At 42.2% G+C, this 24111-nt stretch overlaps 1 non-coding gene across 1 annotated transcript; it reads right to left on the bottom strand.

Annotated features, from left to right (window-relative positions):
• Positions 1-15874: 15874 nt before the first annotated feature.
• Positions 15875-15993, bottom strand: LOC120364705 (5S ribosomal RNA). Its single transcript, XR_005579861.1, has one exon. It is a non-coding gene; the product is annotated as a 5S ribosomal RNA (ribosomal RNA).
• Between the last annotated feature and the right edge of the window lie 8118 nt (positions 15994-24111).

Here is a 24111-nt window from a genome sequence, read left to right as displayed (position 1 = left end):
ACTGAATTCCAGTGTGGACAACAAGAGCGAAACTCCATTTCAAAAAAAAGAAAAATAGTTGAAATAGATTGGTCTGGTGCAGCTACGCAATGAGCTCATATAAACATCCAGGTGTTTAAATGACCTGAACAAATATGGAAAGAGGGGAAAAAAAATATCCTGAATTGACAGAGTTTAAATCTATAATGACTGGTAAAAAATGTCTTAAAAATAGCTAAATGTCTTAACTATACTGATGTCATCAAGCAGAATCTAGATAAAGACTAAACTGAGTTGTAGAAAGATAAAGTTACAGTTCAGTACATGCCCGAGGCAGTAGATTGATGATATTTTGCTTGCTACAAGAGGAAGAACTGATCCAAATGAAAACTGACACGTAATAGTGATTTAAATATATATACACTGCAATAAACTATGCCCATTCATTCAGACACAACATGCATGTGAATCTCAGAACTTTTGTGAGATCTATATACAAAAGTAGTGAATAAAAAAATTCTACAGCATAGATATCTACATTTGAAAAAATACCATCTCTCCAGAAAGCTACTTCTAATATCAGCTGGTTGTAGTCTTATGAGAGGACCTGTCTGCCTCTGTCTCTTCAGAAGTCGTTCAGACTGGCTGCATTCTGGCAAATTCTACCTTGTATACATCTTTCAAATCTGTCTCCTTTTTGCCTTCTCCGGTACTGTTGCCCTGATTTTGACCTTTATTGTCTCTTGCTAGAGTTGTTGCAAGTTCAGTTCCTCTGGCCTTGCCCACTTCCAAAACATCCATCGAAGCACTTGAAGAATCTTTCTAACTCAAAATCTAATCATATTAACTCCTAGCTCAAAATATTTCAGCCCTCCCCAACCCCTGTACATACACACATATTGCTTAAAGAACAAAATTGATTAGGATGGTGTAAAAGATGGTTTGGTCACCATTAAACTTTCTTTCTTTCTTTCTTTTTTTTTTTTGAGACAGAGTTTCGCTTTTATTACCCACTCTGGAGTGCAATGGCGCAATCTCAGCTCACCGCAACCTCCGCCTCCTGAGTTCAGGCAATTCTCCTGCCTCAGCCTCCCGAATAGCTGGGATTACAGGCACGTGCCACCATGCCCAGCTAATTTTTTGTATTTTTAGTAGAGACGGGGTTTCACCATGTTGACCAGGATGGTCTCAATCTCTTGACCTCGTGATCCACCCGCCTCGGCCTCCCAAAGTGCTGGGATTACAGGCTTGAGCCACCGCGCCCAGCCTGCACCATTAAACTTTCTTTTGTTTTCTGCTTGTTCGTTTGCTCTTACATTATTACACAGGACGTGGCTCCTAAGATGCCATCTTCTGTCTCGACACATGCACTTGGCATTTGATTAGGCTGTGCGTGACAGAAAAAACAAAAATAACAGCGGCTTAAACAAGATGGATTTTTTTACCTCTTTCATGTAAAAAGGAGTATAAAGTTGAGCCTCCCAGGACTCATAGAGCAGCTCTGTCTGTATTGCTGCTCTGCCGTGTTCTGCAAGTGGCTTCTACCTCAAAATTGCTGCTTAAATATCAGGCATCATAGCCACATTCTAGCAAGACAGGGGAGGAGGGAATGGCGTGCACATCCACAAATTCTTAGCAATCTCAGGACTTTTATTAAAACTCTCAAAAAAGAGAATCTCTCTTGTGCTAGTGAGGGAATGTGTTCTCTTTCCGGGTCCACAAGGGACATAGTTTTTTTTTTTTTTTTTTTTTTGAGACGGAGTTTCGCTCTTGTTACCCAGGCTGGAGTGCAATGGCGCGATCTCGGCTCACCGCAACCTCCGCCTCCTGGGTTCAGGCAATTCTCCTGCCTCAGCCCCCTGAGTAGCTGGGATTACAGGCACGTGCCACCATGCCCAGCTAATTTTTTGTATTTTTAGTAGAGACGGGGTTTCACCATGTTGACCAGGATGGTCTCGATCTCTTGACCTTGTGATCCACCCACCTCGGCCTCCCAAAGTGCTGGGATTACAGGCGTGAGCCACCGCGCCCGGCCCCACAAGGGACATAGTTTTAAGAGCAAGAACTTCCCAGCGCTGTGCCTCCGCCCCCACCCCCAAAATCTCTCTCCATTGGGGAGATTTAACAGTTTATGCTTAAATTTCGTGGACATGGGAAGAAACTAAGAGTCAACCCCAGCAGATGTTTAAAGGAACTCCTTTCACTGGCCAGAGGAACTTCGGGAGGTGGGAATTTCTCCCAGGATAAATTCCCCTGCTCCTTCACCCACACAGGGATTTCCAGCTCTTTGGAATCCCCTTCCACATAGTGGGAGCTCCCTTTCCCCTCCTGGATTTCCCCACTGGGGTCCCGCTTCCACAGGCTCTTCGTGGAAGTTTTCTTTCTTCTCTTTTTCTCTCTCTGCCTAAATAAATCACTTTCTACAAACACTTTTGAGTCCGGCATTTACTTTTTTTTTTTTTTTTTAAGATGGGATTTCACCATGATGGCCAGGCTGGTCTTGAACTCCTGACCTCAGGTGATCCACCCACCTCGGCCTCCCAAAGTGCTAGGATGACAGGCATGAGCCACAGCGCTGGCCTTTTTCTTTCTGTTTTTTCTTTTTTTTTTTTTTTTTTTTGGCATTTACTTTTAAGAGTGCACTGCACCATGGTCTCCTCTCCCATTCTTAGGGAATGATAGAAAAAGAACCCAGGGAAATGTCCTCTCAGGGAAACTGAGGGCTTCCCTGAACCCCTGACCCCCAACATTACACTTGGATCTAGGGTTGTGAGGCTAATGAGTGTAACCTCCTTGCCATATTGGGAAGAAAGCCTGCCTGAGAATGGAACCAACCTAGAGGAAGCAGTGCTCTTAAATCCAGGGAAAAAACTGGGTTATTTCATCCCCTGCCTCAAACTCTAGCCAAAGCAAGAAGTAGTGTTGGATTTTTAAAATTATATGAGTGGTTGAAAATTGAGGCCTTGACACATAAAGACAAATATCACATGTTCTCACTTATTGGTGGGATCTAAAAATCAACAATTGAAGTCATGGAGATAGGATGGTTCCCAGAGGCTGTAAGGGTAGTAAGGGGGCAGTGATAGTGGGGAGGTGGAGACGGTTAATGGATACAAAAAAAATAGGGGCTGGGAGTAGTGGCTCACACCTGTAATCCCAGCACTTTGGGAGGCCAAGGTGGACAGATCACTCGAGGTCAGGAGTTCAAGACCAGCCTGGCTAACATGGGGAAACCCTGTTTATACTAAAAACGAAAATTATCTGGGCATGGTGGTGCGTGCCTGTAGTCCCAGCTATTGGGAGGCTGAGGCAGGAGAATCACTTGAACCCGGGAGGCAGAGGTTGCAGTGAACTGAGATCATGCTGCTGCACTCCAGCCTGGGTGACAAAGCAAGACTCTATCCCTTCCACCAAAAAGAAAATAACTAGTAAGAAAGAATGAATAAGACCAGTATTGGATAGCGATGGTAAATATCAATTTAATTGTATATTTAAAAATAACTAAAAAGTATTATTGGATTGTTTATAATACAAAGGATAAATGCTTGAGGGGGTGGTTGGATACTCAATTTTCCATGATGTGATTATTATGCATTATATGCCTATACCAAAATATCTGATGAATGCTATAAACATATACACCTACTACGTACCCACGAAAATTAAAAATAAAAAAATTATTTTAGAAGATAAAAAAAAAAAGGCTGGGTACTGTGGCTCATGCCTTTAATTCTGGCACTTTGGGAGCCTGAGGTGGGCAGATCACTTGAGTTCAAGAATTCAGGACCCTTGGCCAACATAACAAAACTCGGTCTCTACAAAATATACGAAAATTAGCTGGGAGTGATGGCGTGTTCCTGTAGTCTCAGCTATTCAGGAGGCTGAGGATCACTTAGAGCCCAGGAGGTTGTGGCTGCAGTGAGCCATGATCGCCACTCTAGGAGATAGAGTGACCCTAGCTTCAAAAAAAAAAAGGCCACTGACCACAATAGGGGACACAGCAAGACCCTATCTTAAAAAAACAAACAAACAAACAAAAGATGCTGAAAAAAAATTTAGGCATTGGTACCTAAGGTGAAGAAGGAAGGAAGTGAAGATAGGAAAACCATGATGGATTGAAAGTGGTAGTGTTGATGTGTCAATGGATAGACACTCTTTTTGAGACTGAATTGTGGCATTGGACTCGGAGCTCGATGGACAGCAAGGAGGTTGAGATCTTAGATTTGTGATTTTGGAAGTAGTACCATTTCTAGTGATGACAATTCCAGGATGTCACTCTAGAAAGTGAGTACCTCAGTTGGTGTAGATGAAAAATGTCTATGAAGATGAAGACGTCAAGGAACTGAGAGGCCAGTGCATTTTATAGTTTCATATAAATGCCCTTCAGTGTATACCAATGTTGTCATGTCTGAGCATAATTCAGCAAAAAGAGATGAGAAGAGGATGGGGTCTGCTCTCTTTTGGTTTGGTCTTTCCTTGGGATAGATCTTAGCACACACTAGGGGCATAGATTCCTTGGTCAGACTTCCATAAATACTATTTGTCTTAATTTGGACAAGGATTGGGAGTTCAATGTTATTCTTGATGCCAGGCACCTGGTGTATAATCCCATCACTCAAAAAGGTTGGGGTTCTAAAGTCTTACTTAGGTAAGTTTCTAAATTTTAATTTTTTTTTTTTTAAGATGGGGTTTCACCGTGATGGCCAGGTTGGTCTTGAACTCCTGACCTCAGGTGATCCACCCACCTCGGCCTCCCAAAGTGCTAGGATGACAGGTGTGAGCCACCGGCCTAAATTTTAATTTTTAAAGGTAGGGTCCTAAAGTTTTATTTTTATGTATGTATTTATTTATTTTTGAGAAGGAGTCTCACTCTGTCGCCCAGGCTGCAGTGCAGTGGCACAATCTTGGCTCACTGCAACCTCCACCTCCTGGGTTCAATAAATTCTTGCACCTCAGCCTCCCAAGTAGCTGGGATTACAGGCACCTGCCACCACGCCCAGCTAATTTTTGTCTTTTTAGTAGAGATGGGGTTTCCCCTTGTTAACCAGGCTGGTCTCAAACTCCTGACCTCAAGTGATTTGCCCTCCTCAGCCTCCCAAAGAGCTGGGATTACAGGTGTGAGCCACTGCCACCAGTAGGGTCCTAAATTTTAATAGTAAGCTGGGTTAGGAAGAGGATTGACAACCTCATTTGAAGGTTGGCCTAGAAGGGCATAAAGGCAAGCCAACGAAGCACCCTTGGGCAGGGTCTTGCCCCTCCTCAGGAAGTACTTTGGGATTCACTACAGCACACAGATGACATAGACCTCAAAGCTTTATATAGTGGAGGATGACTTCAACAACTTACCCTGAGAAGATTTTAAATCAGGTAAAACCAAATGTCTGCGTCCATTACTCAACATGAAAATGCATGCAGGGCTTGGCGAGGTTGCTCACGCCTGTAATCTCAGCACTTTGGGAGGCTGAGGCAGGTGGATCACCTGAGGTCAGGAGTTTGAGACCAGTATGGTTAACACAGTGAAACCCCATCTCTGCTTAAAATACAAAAATTAGCTGGGTGTGGTGGTGCATACCTATAATACCAGCTACTAGGCAGGCTGAGGCAGAAAAATTGCCTCAACCCAGGAGGTGAAGATTGCAGTGAGCCAAGATCATGCCACTGCACTCCAGCCCGAGTTACAGAGGAAGCTTATATCTCAGAAAAAAAAAAAAAAAAAGGAAAATATATGTAGGTAATCCAGTGAATTAACTTGTACGATTGATTGATGTCTGTCCTTCAAAAGTAAGAATTTATCTTTAGAAAAATTGACTTTTTTCTTTTTTTGAGACGAAGTCTCTCACTCTGTCAGATAGCAATTTTCAGTGAAAAAAGAAAGTTAGAAATAGGTAGAATTCTATCTATCAACAGGTTGTTCACAAATAAAAATATGCAAATGGATATACGAATGGCCATTAATCACTAAAAATAAAAGCCCAACCTCACTAGTAATCAAAAAGATGCAAATTAAATCAATGACATGGAGATTTTACCTATCAAATGGAGAGTTTTGCTGAGGGCGACTAACTTGATGATTGATCACTCTAGTTTTTCCTTACCTCATGTTTCCCATCACTGAAAATTAAATGACTCAAAGGTTATGGTATAAATCATCACAATGAATTTCAAGATCATTAAAGAAAGCAATTTTGTTAGATTTCAGGACTGTGAAAGTTTTGAAATTTTCCTCTGGTCCCAAACCTAAAACACTTAGAAAATGTTACTTTTCAAAGATGCTAAAAAATCAATATTATTGAGGGAGCGGAAAGAGAAATAATTGGCTCTCTTCCAATTTTAAGCCTCAGATACCAGTTATTTCTGATTGGAAGTCTACCAAATAGTATTTGGGATCTATTCACCTTATTAGAGCTAAATGCTTGGACTCTGATTTTTCCTTAAGAAATGGCTTAGCCAGGTGCGGTGGCTCACGCCTGCAATCCCAGCACTTTGGGAGACCAAGGCGGGCAGATCATGAGCTCAAGAGATCGAGATCATCCTGGCCAACATGGTGAAAACCCGTCTCTACTAAAAATACAAAAAAAATTAGCTGGGTGTGGTGGCACGCACCTGTTGTCCCAGCTACTTGGGAGGCTGAGTCGGAAGAATTGCTTGAGCCCAGTAGGCGGAGGTTGCAGTGAGCTGAGATTGCACCAACCACTGCTCTCTGGCCTGGTGACAGAGAAAGACTCTGTCTCAAAAAAAAAAAAAAAAAAAAAAAAAAAAGAATGAAAAAGAAAAAGAAATGGCTTAGCTCTTACTAAATTTTCTATCAAGCAACATTTCATTAGTAATAGGCAGCCTGAATGTAGCCTTCAATAATGCATTCTTCAATAATGCATCCATGGAGTTACTGAAAAAGAATGCCATTTATTTTTCAGTAAAAAAATGTACAGACCTGTTATATTATAAAAGAATCACTATTATAGTCCTCCCAAGAGTTTAATACTTTGAACTGTATTTCTCTAACATCCTAAAGATCTCAAAATAGAGAAGAAAAAAGGTTTTTGTTTTTCCCAACCACTTTCTTTCTTCAGGTCTCTTCAAATGATGGTTCCTGGGCACTATTTCTTTGAAGTCTTGTGTGGTCATCCTTGCAGCTAGCTCCTCTTGTCCTCGAAAGCTTTTGGGGACAGTAATGGGGAATGCATCATGGCCAGCTGCTATACCCCTACCTGACCACATCACACCACACCAGTACATAAATGCTCTTCTCAGTGTCACCACTGTTAGCATTTTGCTTTTCTCTTCAACTATACCTCTTCCTACCCACACAATACAGTTTTCAGAGCTGTAAGATAACTTATAGATGATGCAGTCTAGTGACAGTTGAATTTTTATTTTTTGCAGTCATCCTTTAATTTCCGTGTGTGTGTGTGTGTGTGTGTGTGTGTGTGTGTGTGTGTGTGTTTTGAGATGAGATAGGGTCTGGCTCTGTCACCCAGGCAGGAGTTCAGTTGTGCCAACACAGCTCTCTGCAGCTTCAACCTCTTGGGCTTAAATGATCCACCTACCTCAGCCTCCCAGAGTAGCTGGGACTACATGTGTGTGCCACCACGCCTGGCTGATTTTTTTTTTTTTTTTCAGAGATGGGGTCTTTCTCTGTTGCCTAGGCTCATCTTTAACTCCTGGACTCAAGCAGTCTTCCCACTTTGGCCTCCCAAGTGCTGGGATTACAGATGCGAACCATCACACCCAGGCAGTTTTTTGTTTTTGTTGTTGCTCTCTGATTGTTTTCTTTTTACACTATGCTCTTCTGGTTTCATGATACTAATTATTATGTTCGAAGTTTTCCTTTAGACCCTGCTTAGTCTATGTTTCCGCTGAGTTCATTTTGTTCTCTCTGTTGGGTTGTTTTGGCTTCTGACTTTCCACATGCGGTTTCACCTTCCTTAATTCCACAGTCAGTTACCATGTGTTTGATTACTTTTCTCTTCCGAAATGTGGTTGACATTCTTGTCTGCTGTTGTCTTTTTGGGTTTAAGTTTCTCTCTCTTGCTTTTTCTTTTGTTGTTGTTAATCTGTTTACTATTACTGGGATTTTGGAAAAGAACAAATATTAACACATATACTCAGTACATTATGTTTCAAGATGACTTTTAGTTGATGAGTGATGAACTAAGATCTAAGAGCGTGAGGTGAATTGCCCAAGGACCAAACTCTAGTGTGTGGCAAAGCCAAGCTAGTACTTAGTGCTTCTGATTGCAGGCTCAGGGTTATTAGTATCAATTTCTACCACGAGCACTTATAATTATCAGGTAGTCTTCCTATGTATTATTTATTTGCTCATTTCCCCACTCCATTTTCCATGCTATGTATATGTAGTGCAGGGACAGTGCCTGGCACAGAGTAAGTACTCAGAACTTAATGGTTGAGTGAATGAATGAATGAAAAGGTAAGTGATCTGTACCTTAGATTTTCCCTCACTTAGGATTTTGCTTTTAAGAAAAACAGCTTCTCCAGGTTATGGCTAATGGAAGGCATACAAACATTCTGACTTGCGGTTTTGGAAGATGATGCCTAATTTTCTTAACTGAAAAACAGAAAACAGGGTGATTAAGAGTATGAAATTAAATATATACACCTACTATGTACCCACAAAAATTAGAAAAAAAGAACTTCAGATTTGAAGACAGAGCTAGGTTTTAGTATTTGGGTTTCAAATCCCAGTTACTTCACCTCGTTTGTGCAAACTCTTCCTCCTTTTCAGGTATGAGAAGGTAACATATCTGATCTTTAAAGCCCTAGATCAGTGCATTATTTCTATTTCTGCCTTTTCTCTTCTCATAATCATTCTCCCCTTTTGGAGTTACATGGTGTCTGTTTTTTTTTTTTTTTTTTTTTGAGACGGAGTTTCGCTCTTGTTACCCAGGCTGGAGTGCAATGGCGCGATCTCGGCTCACCGCAACCTCCGCCTCCGGGGTTCAGGCAATTCTCCTGCCTCAGCCCCCTGAGTAGCTGGGATTACAGGCACGTGCCACCATGCCCAGCTAATTTTTTGTATTTTTAGTAGAGACGGGGTTTCACCATGTGGACCAGGATGGTCTTGATCTCATGACCTCGTGATCCACCCGCCTCGGCCTCCCAAAGTGCTGGGATTACAGGCTTGAGCCACCGCGCCCGGCTATGGTGTCTGTTTTTAAAGAAAGGAGGTGGCTGGGTGAGGTGGCTTATGCCTGTAATTCCCTTTGGGAGGCCAAGGCAAATAGATCACTTGAGGTCAGGAGTTTGAGACCAGCCTGGCCAGCATAGTGAAACCCCCTCTTTACTAAAAACACAAATATAGTGAGCCGAGATTGTGCCACTCCACTCCAGCCTAGGCAACAGAGTGAGACTCCATTTCAGGAAAAAAAAAAAAAAAAAAAAAAAAAAAAAGCTGGGCATGGTGGCTCATTCCTGTAATCCTAGCACTTTGGGAGGCCAAGGCTAGGAGATCACTCGAGGTCAGGAGTTTGAAATCAGCCTGGTCAACATGGTGAAAATCCTGTCTCTACTAAAATACAAAAAATTAGCCAGCCATTGTGGTGGGTGCCTGTAATCCTAGCTATGGGGGAGGCTGAGGCAGGAGAATTGCTTGAGCCCGGGAGGTAGAGGTTGCAGTAAGCCAAGATCGCACCACTGCACTTCCGCCTGGGTGACAAAGTGAGACTCTGTCTCAAAAAAAAAAAAAAAGGAAAAAGAAAGGAGGCACTTCTTTCTTTGTCTGAATGTGAATGAGTAAGTGCTAATTACATTTTGCAGAACTTGTGTGAGTCTACCCACCCAAAGTTTAGAAAAATCCTTATTGTCTTGGTGTTTTCCCCTAATCTTCAGAGTACGCTGACTATAATGCTTAACAGTGCTTTCATTTTTATTAATACTAGAGAAATTCAGGCCTTTAGTGCTTTTGACTAAAGACCATGGGAAGATGGTATAGCAAGTAATTACATTTTACTTCTAGCCTTTGTTTCCAACTGGTACATTACTTCTTGATAACTTAATAAAGTTAAGAATAAAGTCCTTTCAGATTATTGAATAACTGTTTTTTCTTTTTTTTTGAGACAGAGTTTTCGCTCTTGTTACCCAGGCTGGAGTGCAATGGCTCAATCTTGGCTCACCGCAACCTCTGCCTCCTGGGTTCAAGCAATTCTGCCTCAGCCTTCCAAGTAGCTGGGACTACAGGCGTGCGCCCCCATGCCCAGCTAATTTTTGTATTTTTAGTAGAAACATGGGGTTTCACCACGTTGACCAGAATAGTCTTGATCTCTTGACCTCGTGATCCACTCGCCTCGGCCTCCCAAAGTGCTGGGATTATAGGCGTGAGCCACCGTGCCCGGCCTGCTTTTTCTTTTAAAAGTCAAAGTCTTGCTGCTTCACCCAGGCTGGAGGGCAGTGGTGCATTCACAACTCACTGCAACTTTGGACTCCTGGGCTCAAACCATCCTCCTGCCTGGCCCCGCAAAATACTGGGATTAAAGGCATGAGCCACCATTCTCAGCCTAAAAAACTACTTTTTCTGTCCTATAGAAATTATTATTGTTAGTTAAGGTTTTGTTCTGGGAAATACCAAACTACGGTAGAGCTCCCAAAAAGTCTCTCAAAAAGTTTCATAAACCTAAGAAGCTGTTCCATTGGGTTGCTTTTGGCATCCAAATGTTTGAATTTGTACAGAGTTGCCTAAAACAGTGAAGTAGGTGACTTAATTTTCCTTCTGCTGTTGCAATGTGGATACACATGGCGGCAGTACAGTCTAATGAAGTCCAAGATTTGGAGTCAGCCTGGCATTTACTGCCAGGATCTGCTGTGGATCAGTTGTATGATTATGGCCACTGGTGCAAGCTGTCAAAACTATACCTCTGTTTTCGCCTATATAAAAAACAATGTCTTGTGAATTAATAAAAGAATATTGTACATTTGAAGGGCTAAATTAATTTTATATTAGTAAATATTAATAAATCACTTCTGAGTGGCAGACACTTTTTTTAAAACCACCTTGCTATATATCACCATTCAGATGTCTTAGGGGCACCCAAACACAAAACGTTCAATGTGAAATTTGTCATTTTCCATTTTGGATCTGCTACTCTCCCTACAGTCTTTTTATTTACTTATTTATTTTTATTTTTCTGAGATGCAGTCTCGCTCTGTCGTCCAGGCTGGAGTGCAGTGGTGCAATCTCGGCTCACCACAACTTCTGTCTCTCGGGTTGAAGTGATTCTCATACCTTGCCTCCCAAATAGCTGGGATTACAGGTGCATGCCACTACACCAAGCTAATTTTTTATATTGTTAGTAGAGATGGGGTTTTACCATGTTGCCCAAGCTGGTTTCAAACTCCTGACCTCAAGTAGTCAGCCCACCTTGGCCTCCCAAAGTGCTGGGATTACAGGTGTAAGCCACTGTGCCTGGCCTCTACAGTCTTTAAAAGGAATAATTCATCCTTCATGCAGTTGCCTTAGTCAGAAACCAGGGACTTAGCCTAGATGCCTCCATCCCCTCTACCCATGACATCCAGTCAGTACTAAACCATGCTGATTCTACTTTCTACACATTTTCAAACTCTGTCCCCTTCACTTCATTCTTTTTTTTTTTTTTTTTTTTTTTTTTGAGATGGAGTTTTGCTCTTGTTACCCAGGCTGGAGTGCAATGGCGCGATCTCGGCTCACCGCAACCTCTGCCTCCTGGGCTCAGGCAATTCTCCTGCCTCAGCCTCCTAAGTAGCTGGGATTACAGGCACGCGCCACCACGCCCAGCTAGTTTTTCTGTATTTTTAGTAGAGACGGGGTTTCACCATATTGGCCAGGATGGTCTCAATCTCTTGACCTCATGATCTGTCCACCTCAGCCTCCCAAAGTGTAGGGATTACAGGTGTGAGCCATCACGCCCGGTCTCATTTTTGTATTTTTACTAGAAACGGGGTTTCACCATGCTGGCCAGGCTGGTCTTGAAATCCTGGCCTCAAATGATCCACCCAGCTCAGCTTCCCAAAGTTCAGGATTACAGGCGTGAGCCACAGCACCTGGTCAAGAGATTCTTCTTGTCTACTTCCATAGCGTCTTCTATTCAACTCTTCTGGAGACTGTACATGTCTGCATTTAAGAGCCCAGACTCGCTGGGCGAGGTGGCTCAAGCCTGTAATCCCAGCACTTTGGGAGGCCGAGGCGGGTGGATCATGAGGTCAAGAGATCGAGACCATCCTGGTCAACATGGTGAAACCCCGTCTCTACTAAAAATACAAAAAATCAGCTGGGCATGGTGGCACGTGCCTGTAATCCCAGCTACTCAGGAGGCAGGAGAATTGCCTGAACCCAAGAGGCGGAGGTTGCGGTGAGCCGAGATCGTGCCATTGCACTCCAGCCTGGGTAACAAGAGCGAAACTCCGTCTCAAAAAAAAAAAAAAAAAAAAAAAAGAGCCCAGACTCTCGAGTTAGCAAATGTGGGTTTGAACCATCACTTACTATGTAATTTTTTTTTTTTTTTTTTTTTTTTTTTTGAGACGGAGTTTCGCTCTTGTTACCCAGGCTGGAGTGCAATGGCGCTATCTCGGCTCACCGCAACCTCCGCCTCCTGGGTTCAGGCAATTCTCCTGCCTCAGACTCCTGAGTAGCTGGGATTACAGGCACGCGCCACCACGCCCAGCTAATTTTTTGTATTTTTAGTAGAGACGGGGTTTCACCATGTTGACCAGGATGGTCTCGATCTCTCGACCTCGTGATCCACCCGCCTCGGCCTCCCAAAGTGCTGGGATTACAGGCTTGAGCCACCGCGCCCGGCCTATGTAATTTTTTTTCTTAAAAAAGTTATTTTTACTGCTCATCATCCTCCATTTTATGACCTCTTTAAGCCTCAGTTTTCTGTTCTATAAATGGAGATAATATCTGATACCTGCTGAGCACTTAATGTAGTAGTAATAATATGTTTATTATTGCATTATTTAACTTTATTTTAATTGGTGATTTATATGTCTGGCTTCCTCTGCTGTCCATGCACATTTGAGGTCAGAACTTCTTTAATTATTTAACAACATTAACTAAGCGCTTATTATGATGTGCATATGTAATAAATATGTGCACTTATGTAATCTTCTCAATGTTCTATATTGGTCCAAGTTTGCTTGACTCCTAAATTTATGCTATTTTACCATACAGCCTTCTGGTTTTAATATTAACCTCTTTTTCTTTTTTTCTTTGAGATAGAGTCTTACTCCCATCATCTAGGCTGGAGTACAGTGGTACAATCTCAGCTCACTGCAACCTCTACCTCCCATTTGAAGCAATTCTCGTGCCTCGGTTGGGATTACAGGCATCTGCTACCATGCTCAGCTAAATTTTTTTTTTTTTTTGTATTTTTAGTAGAGATGGAGTTTCACCATGTTGGCCAGGCTGGTCTCGAACTCCTGACCTCACACTGCCCGCCTCAGCCTCTCGAATGCTGAGATTACAGGTGTGAGCCACCATGCCTGGCCAACATTAACCTCTTTTAGAGTCTTCTTACAATTCTGTGATTCCATAAAAATTTACCGACAATAGGCTCATGCCTATGCAAGGCAATTATTTCAAAACATTACTTTATTGCTTGACATAATGTAGAATTGGGATCAATCCAGTTAGAATTCAGGGACCTAACAATTGAGTTGGTTACAGGATTGTCTACAATATATTAGTGAATAATCAGGATTTAACCATATATTTGAATATGTTTGGCTTTATCTGCATAATCATCATGATCATGATTCTACACAGTGAATCAAATATGTTAGTTCTGGCCAGACGTGGTGGTTCATGCCTGTAATCCAAGCACTTTGGAGGCCAAGGTGGGCGGATCACCTGAGGTCGGGAGTTCAAGACCAGCCTGACCAACATGGTGAAACCCTGTCTTAAAAAAAAAAAAAAAAAAAGAAAGCCGGGCGTGGTGGCTCAAGCCTGTAATCCCAGCACTTTGGGAGGCCGAGGCGGGTGGATCACGAGGTCGAGAGATCGAGACCATCCTGGTCAACATGGTGAAACCCCGTCTCTACTAAAAATACAAAAAACTAGCTGGGCATGGTGGCACGTGCCTGTAATCCCAGCTACTCAGGAGGCTGAGGCAGGAGAATTGCCTGAACCCAGGAGGCGGAGGTTGCGGTGAGCCGACATCGCGCCATTGCACTCCAGCCTGGGTAACAAGAGCGAAACTCCATCTCAAAAAAAAAAAAAAAAAGAAAAAAAAAGAAAAAAAATATGTTAGTTCAATCAACTTGTCAATCTAGTTTTAAAAATGCAACTAGTTGGCCAGGCAGGGTGGCTCATGCCTGTAATCCCAGCACTTTGGGAGGCTGAGGCAGGCGGATTACCTGAGGTTAGAAGTTCGAGACCAGCCTGATCGATATGATGAAACCCCGTCTTTAAAAAAATAATAATAAAAAAAATGAATAAAATAAAATGCAACCAGTTAATTGACTTGGGTAGCTAGCTAGCATAGGAGATTTATTTTCTGTGTGTGTGTGTGTATGTGTGAGTGATTATCATGGATAATTTCATCTTTCCCTTCCTTGAAATTTCTTAGTTTTTATTAACTCAAATATTTGTATTCATATACTTTATTACCCTTCATCTTACTTAACTGAGCGATACACACTTAATTTGAAACACTGCAATATGTATCTGTCTCTTTCTCTTCTTTTTTTTCTCAGATAGGGTTTGCTCTGTCACCCAAGTTGGAGTGCAGTGGTGCAATCATGGCTCACTGCAACCTCAACCTCCTTGGCCCTAAGTGATCCTCCCACCTTAGCCTCCCAACTACAGGTGCAGAGCACCATGCTTAGCTAATTTGTGTGTGCATGTGTGTAAAATTGTACGCTGGTCTTGCACTCCTGGGCTCAAGTGATCCTTCTGCCTTGGCCTCCAAAAGTGCTGATTACTGGTGTGAGTCACAGTGCCTGACCATTTCTGTCTCTTAATATGTTATAATTTCTTCTTTTTTTTATTTAAAATAATTTATTTTTTAAAACTTTTATTTATTTATTTTAGATATGGGGGTCTCACTATGTAGCCCAGGCTGGTCTTGAGCTCCTGATTTCCAGTGATGGTCTAGTCTTAGCCTTGCAGAGTTCTAGGATTGCAGGTGTGAGCCACCATGCCTGGCCTGTTATAATTTCTATTTTCAGAATTTCTGAAAAACGGTTTTGGCATCACTTTTACCTTTCCGTTACTCTTTTTTTCCCCTTTCCTTCCCTTTTCTCTTCCCTTTTCTCTTCCCTTTTCCCTTCCCTTTTTCTTTCCCTTCCCGTCTCTTTCTTTTCTTTTGACGAAGTTTCTGCTCTTATTGCCCAGGCTGGAGTGAAATGGCAAGATCTCGATTCACTGCAACCTCCACCTCCTGGGTTCAAGCAATTCTCCTGCCTCAGCCTCCTAAGAGGCTGGGATTGCAGGCATGCGCCACCACACCTGGCTAATTTTGTATTTTTAGTAGAGACAGGTTTTCACCATGTTGGTCAGGCTGGTCTCGAACTTCTGACCTTGGGTGATCCACCCGCCTTGGCCTTTCAAAGTGCTGGAATTACAGGTATGAGCCACTGCACCTGGCCCCTTTTCATTTTTTTTTTTTTTTTTTTTTTTGAGACGGAGTTTCCCTCTTGTTACCCTGGCTGGAGTGCAATGATGCGATTTTGGCTCACTGCAACCTCCGCCTCCTGGGTTCAGGCAATTCTCCTGCCTCAGCCTCCTGAGTAGCTGGGATTACAGGCACGCACCACCATGCCCAGCTAATTTTTTGTATTTTTAGTAGAGACGGGGTTTCACCATGTTGACCAGGATGGTCTCGATCTCTTGACCTTGTGATCCACCCGACTCGGCCTCCCAAAGTGCTGGGATTACAGGCTTGAGCCACCGCGCCCGGCAGCTGAAAGCCTATGGCACCCGGTGTTCCCAGGCGGTCTCCCATCCAGGTACTAACCAGGCCCGACCCTGCTTTGCTTCCAAGATCTGACGAGATTGGGCGCGTTCAGGGCAGTATGGCCGTAGACTCATTATTCTTAAGTAAAATTTCAATATCTTATATTTACTTGAATGTTATTGAGGGACAAACTTCTAAAATAATAATCATTATCATCACTCATGCTTCACATTTCCATTTCCTGCACTGAGATCCATTATATGTTTGGCCTGTGCAATAGCTTCTCTTCCTTTTGCATCTTGAAAATAGGGTATTTTCTAGTTTTGGTTCTGTTCTTCTCTGTTTACATCCTCATTTTTAGGGAATTTAGTTTAGTTTCATCTTTTCAGCCATCGCTTCTAGGTAGAAAAAAAAAATACCCAAATCTTTCTCTCTAATACTGTCTTTTCCATGTAACAGGCCCAGACTTGACCCTCTGAAAGCTCAGCTGCTCCTCGAAATACAACATGCTTGAAAATCAAACTAATTTTTTTCTTTACAAACTGACTCCTCCTGATTTCTCTTTCTCTGTCAATAGTACCACCAGTCTCTCAGTCACTCTCAAAACTTTCAGGTTTTATATAACACATTTTCTTTATTCATTCATCTGTTGATTGACATTCAGGCTGTTTTCATATCTTGGCTATTGTGAACAGTGCTGCAGTGAATATGGGACTGCTAATATCTTCTGAGATCCAGAATTCAATTCTTTTGGATCCCAGAAGAGGGACTGCTTGATTATATGTTACTTTTATTTTTAATTTTTTGAGAAACCTTCCTTCTGTTTTTTTTACAATGACATACCATTTTGCATTTCTACTAACAATGTCCAAATGTTCTAATTTCTCTACACCTTGCCAGTACTTGTCATCTTTTGTTTATTTGATAATAGCCTTCCTGACAGCTGTGAAGTGGTATCTCACTGTGGTTTTGATGTGCATATTTCACGTATTGGCCATTTGTATGTCTTCTTAGGAGAAATGTCTATTCAAGTCCTTAACTTAAAGAAGGAAATTCAGCAATATGCAATAATGTGGATGGAACTTGAAGATGTTACGCTAAGTGAAATAAGCTAGTCACAGAAAGACAAATACTTCATCATTCTACTTACATGAGGTATCTAAAATAGTCCAGTTAATGGAACCAAAGAGTGGAATGGTGGTTGCCAGGGGTGGGGGCCATGGGAAGAGAAAATGGAGATTAACTAATGAATGGGCATAAAGTTTCAGACAAGCGAGATGAATCAATTCTAGAGTTCTGTTGCACAACATTGTACCTATAATCAACAATAATGTCTTGTACACTTAAAAAGTATTAACAGGGGCTTGGCGAGGTGGCTCACATTTGTAATCCCAACCCTTTGGGAGGCTGAAGCCGGTGGATCACCTGAGGTCAGCAGTTAGAGACCAGCCTGCCAAAATGGTGAAACCCCATGTCTACTAATAATACAAAAATTAGCTGGATGTGGTGGCACACACCTGTAATCTCAGCTACTCCGAGGCTGAAGCAGGAGAATCATTTGAACCTGGGAGGTGGAGGCTGCAGTGAGCTGAGATCAAGACGTTGCACTCCAGCTTCAGCAACAAGAGTGAAACTCTGTCTCCAAAAAAAAAATTAATAGGGTAGATCTCCAATATCAAGTGTTCTGATCACCATACAACAAAACAAAATAACATCTTCAGGTTACCTCTCATGTCTTTCTTTTCTTTGGCAAGCAATCACCAAGCTCCTTTGATCTGATCCTGTCTTTTGTTCTGCTATCATCACTACTAAAGTGGACCCTGTTACCACTTGTGATGCTATAATAATTGCCTTCTAATGGCCCTTTGTACATTCAGAATCCTTTCTAATTTATTCTACATGAGCAACCTTCTTAGTACTCTACTTCTCAAAAAGCTTCTTAATGACTGTCCACCGTTTCACAGAAGGACACGGAAACTTCTTGACTTATAAAACTCGAGACTCTTAACAATCAAATTCTAAATTGCCTTTCTTTCCTTCTCTTCCTGTTTCCTGTGATGAAACCCCCTCTTTCAGCCAGTCTGTTTTGCCTATTCTTCCATGTTATACTGCACTTTTAACCCGGCTTCCAAATTCTCCCTTACTCATCACCAATCCAGGTCCTAATTATAATTTCAAGCTCAGGGAAAGAGACTTTTTTTTTTTTTTTTTCCCCCAGTAAGCTTTCTCTGATTTAATTCAGAGCCATTTCATCTAGTTTTGAATTCCTGTATAATTTATCATACTTGACATTTAGTGCCTTACTTTCTCAGTTAACTTTTAATGCATATGCCTTATTTATTTAATAAATTGTTCATTTCTTTTCCTTTTTTTTTTTTTTTTTTTTTTTTTTTTTGAGACAGTCTCCCTCTGTCACCCAGGCTGGAGTGCAATGGTATGATCTCAGCTCACTGCAACCTCCACCTCCCAGGTTCAAACGATTCTCCTGCCTCAGCCTCCCTAGTGGCTGGGATTACATGCATGTGTCACCATGCCTGGCTAATTTTGTATTTTTATTAGAGACAGGGTTTCACCATGGTGGCGAGGCTGGTCTCAAACTCCTGACCCCAGATGATCCATCCAGCATGGGCCACTGCACCTGGCTGATAAATTGCTAATTTCTTGATGCCAAGAACACATATACCTATATACCCATTAATACACACAATAGTGTCTTGATCCCAAGGGTCACATACATTAAACTAGAAATTGGGACATATGGTCTGTGAAAATTTATCTGCACACAAGAGTGCCATTTGAACTTCGGGTACTCTTGACTCATGGGAAACCCACCCAAATTTCATGATCAGTTTACAAGTCCTACATGTTGGTGAATTGAGGTTTGTTTTCTAACTGATGTGTCGTGCAGGATAGTAAAGGCGGCTATTTGGCATATCTGAATGGAAATTTTAACTGTTTTTATCTTACCTGATTTAACACAAAAAAAAGTAAGTCAAATCATGAAAATCAAATACATTAAACCTCAGAATATTCTCAGCTGATTTATTTTGACAAATGTTTAAATTATTTAGCTATTCTGAATTTATTTGATTTTAATTATTTATAACAACACCCTGTAGTGCATTAGTAAATGTCTTAAGGAGTGTTTTGTAAAAGTAGGCAGCGTCTCAGTAATGATATCACTATAACTCTGCCATTTAATTTTTGCTGACAAGTGGGCTGAGCCTATGAGGATAACTGTAAGAAACATTAAGGAACAAGGAATACGCAGTTGATACAGGATGGCGCTGTATTTGCCTTTTCAATTCTTTGTGCCACTATAGTTTTTCAATACTTTTCAAAACAGCCAGCAGTTCAATAAGACTTTTAGTTCACTCTTAAGCTTAAAATATCATCTTCATATGCACTCAATACTATATGCCCAAATTTCTCAAGTGCTTACTTACTTACTTTTTGCCAGCAGCACTATTAAAGGGTGTTCCATTACATCCTAAACGTCCAAACCCCTTCTTTTTTTTACCTCTGCTTGGAAAATTTTCAAAAGCACTTCAATTTTTAGGGGCCGGGCACGGTGGCTTATACCTCTAATTCCAGCACTTTGGGAGGCCCGGGCGGATGGATCACTTGAGGTCAGGAGATTGAGACCATCCTGGCCAACATGGTGAAACCTGATCTCTACTAAAAATACAAAAATTAGCCAGGCATGGTGGCAGGTGACTGTACTCCCAGCTACTTGGGAGGCTGAGACAGGAGAATTGGTTGAATCTGAGAAACAGAGGTTGCAGTGAGCTGAGATCTTGCCACTACACTCCAGCCTGGGTAACAGAGGGAGACAGTTTCAAAAAAAAAAAAAAGAAGAAGAAAAAAGAAAAAAAAGAAACAGAACAAAACAAAAAAAGCACTTTTTTTTTTTAAGACCGAGACTGAGTTTCAAAAAATCTTTTGTCACTCAGGCTAAAATGCAATGGTGTGATCTCGGCTCACTACAACTCCGCCTCCCAGGTTGAAGCTATTCTTCCAACTCAGACTCCCAAGTAGCTGGGATTATAGGCACCTGCCATCATGTCCAGCTAATTTTTGTAGAGACGAGGTTTAACCATATTGGCCAGGCTGGTCTTGAACTCCTGACCTCAGGTGATCTGTTTGCCTTGGCCTCCCAAAGTGATGGGATTACAGACATAAGTCACCACACCCAGCCAGCACTTCAGTGTTTTTTTTGAACAAGAATGCAATAATCTACAACGTTGACTTTACCTGGAATAACTCTAGATAATGGGAATAGCTTCCTTAGGCATTTTCCCTCAATACTTTTCCCCTTGACTTTTTTTTTTTTTTTTTTTTTTTTTTTAAATGGAGTCTCACACTGTTGCCCAGGCTAGAGTGCAGTGGCATGATCTTGGCTGACTACAACCTCCGCCTCCCTGGTTCAAGCAATTCTCCTGCCTCAGCCTTAGAAGTAGCTGGGACTACAGGTGCGCACCACCATGCCCGACTAATTTTTGTATTTTTAGTAGAGACAGGGTCTCACCATGTTGGCCAGGTTGGTCTCAAATTCCTGGCCTCAGGTGATCCACCCGCCAAAGTGCTGGGATTACAGGTATGAGCCACTGTGCCCTGCCCCCTTTGACATTTTTAACAGAAGCTACTTAGTTATTCCTCAATGAGAAGGAGATTAGCTTAAAGAGGGCTACAGTCAGGTGTTCCCAGAATTTGTTGGCTTTGAGGGTAAAACTAAAAGGAATCAATCTATTCATTAACTAACTCTTACAGTGGATAGCAGCTGCAGGAAATATCCACTCTAAGATGTGTGTTGGCAATAAACACTGGGAATACGGTGTAATCCTAGGGCAGGTTTACTCAGAAAGTTATAACCTTCAGCACTATCCAAGTGAGGAAGACCTATATTTTACAGCTATAAATACTCTGGGTAGGCTGGGTGCAGTGGTTCACACCTGTAATCCCAGCACTCTGGGAGGCCAAGGCCGGTGTATCATCTGAGGTCATGAATTTGAGACCAGCTTGGCCAAAATGGCGAAACCCTGTCTCTATTAAAAATACAAAATTAGGGCCGGGCGCGGTGGCTCACGCCTCTAATCCCAGCACTTTGGGAGGCCGAGGCGGGTGGATCACAAGGTCAAGAGATCGAGACCATCCTGGTCAACATGGTGAAACCCCGTCTCTACTAAAAAAATTCAAAACATTAGCTGGGCATGGTAGCGCGTGCCTTTAATCCCAGCTACTCAGGAGGTTGAGGCAGGAGAATTGCCTGAACCCAGGAGGTGGAGGTTGCGGTGAGCCGAGATCGCGCCGTTGCACTCCAGCCTGGGTAACAAGAGCGAAACTCCGTCTCAAAAAAAAAAAAAAAAAAAAAAAATACAAAATTAGCCGGGTGTGGTGGTGTATGCCAGTAATCCCAGGTACTTGGGAGGCTGAGGCAGGAGAATCACATGAACCTAGGAGGTGGAGGTTGCCGTGAGCTAAGATCTTATCACCGCACTCCAGGCTGGGCAACAGAGAGAGACTCCATCTCAAAATAATAATAATTATTATTAAATAGATAAATAAATACTCTGGTTACTACTGTGAGAAAGGGGCTTTCTAATTTACATCACCCCTTTCATGTTTCATTTACGTGGTAACATGATGGCTTAGTACTTGATTCCCCTTCAGTTTTCATTCAATGTGTCTTCCTCATTTGCAATGGCTGGAAAGCAAAAATTTTAGATTTCCAAACTCCTAGTGGCTGTGTGTTGTTGTTATTGTTTTAAAAGAAGCCTTTTAGTATGGACATTTTCAAACAAACATTTACAAAAACAGATAGAATAGTATAAAGTACTCCACATAAGCAAAAGCTCTAAAACCCAGTAAGATGAGTGTGCTCAAAGGGGTTATCTTTTATTTTGATTTTTTAAGAGTTGAAGTCTTGGCCAGGTGCAGTGGCTCACGCCTGTAATCCCAGTACCTTGGGAGGCTGAGGCAGGCAGATTACGAGGTCAAGAGTTCAAGACCAGCCTAGCCAACATAGTGAAACCCCTGTCTCCACTAAAAATACAAAACAAACAAACAAACAAACAAACTAAAAAAGCCAGGTGTAGTGGCAGGCACCTGTAATTCCAGCTACTTGGGAGGCTGAGGCAGGAGAATCGCTTGAACCCAGGAAGCGGAGGTTGCAGTGAGCTGAGATCTCTGGGCGACAAGAGTGAAACTCTGTCTCAAAAAAAAAAAAGTTGAAATCTTGCTCTGTCACCCAAGCTGGTCTCAAACTCCTTGGCTCAAGTAATCTTCCTGCCTTGGTCTCCCAAAGTTTCGGGATTGCAGGCATAAGCCACCACAGCCGACCATGAGACTGTCTTTTACGTCACTCTAGACCTAAATTGTATTTTTTTCCCTTTGCTTTTCTTTTCATGTACATTTTAAAAATTGGGTATAACTTAAAGCGCACATAAAAGTGTGGGTCAGTGAATTTTTACATACGTATATACCATGTAATCACTCCTCTGATTAAGATATAAATTATCTTCTTATCCCAGAAGTCTCCTTCCTGCTCTCTCCCAGTTGATATCTCTCCACAGTGTATTAGTTTCCTGGATTGTCACAGACGGGGTAGCTTAAACCAACAGAAATGTATTCTTTCACAGACTCCTCTTCTTCTTCTTCTTCTTCTTCTTCTTCTTCTTCTTCTTCTTCTTCTCCTTCTTCCTCTTCTTCCTCTTCTTCTTTTTCTTTTTCTGAGACAGTGAATCACTCTTGTTGCCCAGGCTGGAGTGCAACGGTAAGATCTCGGTTCACCGAAACCTCTGCCTCCCGGTTCAAGCGATTCTCCTGCCTCAGCCTCCTGAGTAGCTGTGATTACAGGCATGCACCGCCATGCGGCTAATTTTTTTGTATTTTTTAGTAGAGATGGGGTTTCTCTGTGTTGGTCATGGCTGGCCTCGAACTCCGGACCTCAGATGGTCTGCCTGCCTCTATCTCCCAAAGTGTTGGGATTACAGGTGTGAGCCACCACACCCGGCCCAAATTGCCCTCCTCTTATAAGGACATCAGTCATTGAATTAGGGCTCACCCTAATTCCCTCCGATCTTATCCTGCTTGATTACATTCTCATAGACCCTATTTCTAAATAAGGTCACATTCACAGGTACCTGGGTTAGGACTTCAACATATCTTTTGTGGGGACCCAATTCAATTAATAACACCAAAGGTAACCACTATTCTGACTCTTATAATAATAGATTAGTTTTACCTTCTTGATTTTCTTGAACTTCACATAAATGGAAGTATGCAGTATGTAATGGCTTTTGTCACTCAATATTATTCATGTGAGTTAATCTCTCATTGTTTCCCATAGCAGTACTTTGTTCTTTTCATGCACTATAGTATTGTAGGAATATACAACAGTTTATTCTGTTGATGGGCACTTGAATGTTTTCCAGTTTGAGGCCATTATTATTATTATTATTATTATTTTGAGATGGAGTTTTGCTCTTGTTGCCCAGGCTGGAGTGCAGTGGCATGATCTCGGTTCACTGCAACCTCTGCCTCCTGGGTTCAAGCAATTCTCCTGCCTCAGCCTCTTTAGTAGCTGGGATTACAGGCACCATCAGCCCCACCACATCCAGCTAATTTTTGTATTTTTAGTAGAGACGGGTTTCATCATGTTGGCCAGGCTGGTCTTGAATGCCTGTTAGGTGATCTACCTGCCTCGGCCTCCCAAAGTGCAGGGATTACAGGCGTGAGCTAGCACGCTCAGCCTAGGCTATTATTAATAAAAATAGAGCCGAGTGCAGTGGCTCACACCTGTAACCCAGCACTTTGGGAGGCTGAGGCATGCAGATCGCTTAAGCCCAGGAGTTTGAGACTAGCCTGGGCAACCTGGCAAAGTCCTGTTTCTACAAAAAATACAAAAATTATCCAGGCATGGTAGCATATGCCTATGGTCACAGCTACTTGGGAGGCTGAGGCGAAGGATCATTTGAACCTGGGAAGTGGAGGTTGCAGTGAACCAAGATCGTGCCACTGCACTCCAGCCTGGGTGACAGAGTGAGAGTGTGTCTAGAAAAAAATAAATAAATAGGCCGGGCGTGGTGGCTCATACCTGTAATCTAAGCACTTTGGAGGCCAAGGCGGGCGGATCACCTGAGGTCAGAAGTTCAAGAGCAGCCTGACCAACATGGTGAAACCCCATCTTAAAAATAAATAAATAAATAAATAAGTTATGAACATTCTTGTGTTCTTGTAACATTAATAC

This window comes from Saimiri boliviensis, chromosome 6 (genome assembly GCF_048565385.1).
Source record: "Saimiri boliviensis isolate mSaiBol1 chromosome 6, mSaiBol1.pri, whole genome shotgun sequence".
Classification (NCBI taxonomy): Eukaryota; Metazoa; Chordata; class Mammalia; order Primates; family Cebidae; genus Saimiri; species Saimiri boliviensis.
This window is presented reverse-complemented; position numbering and strand designations above follow the sequence as displayed.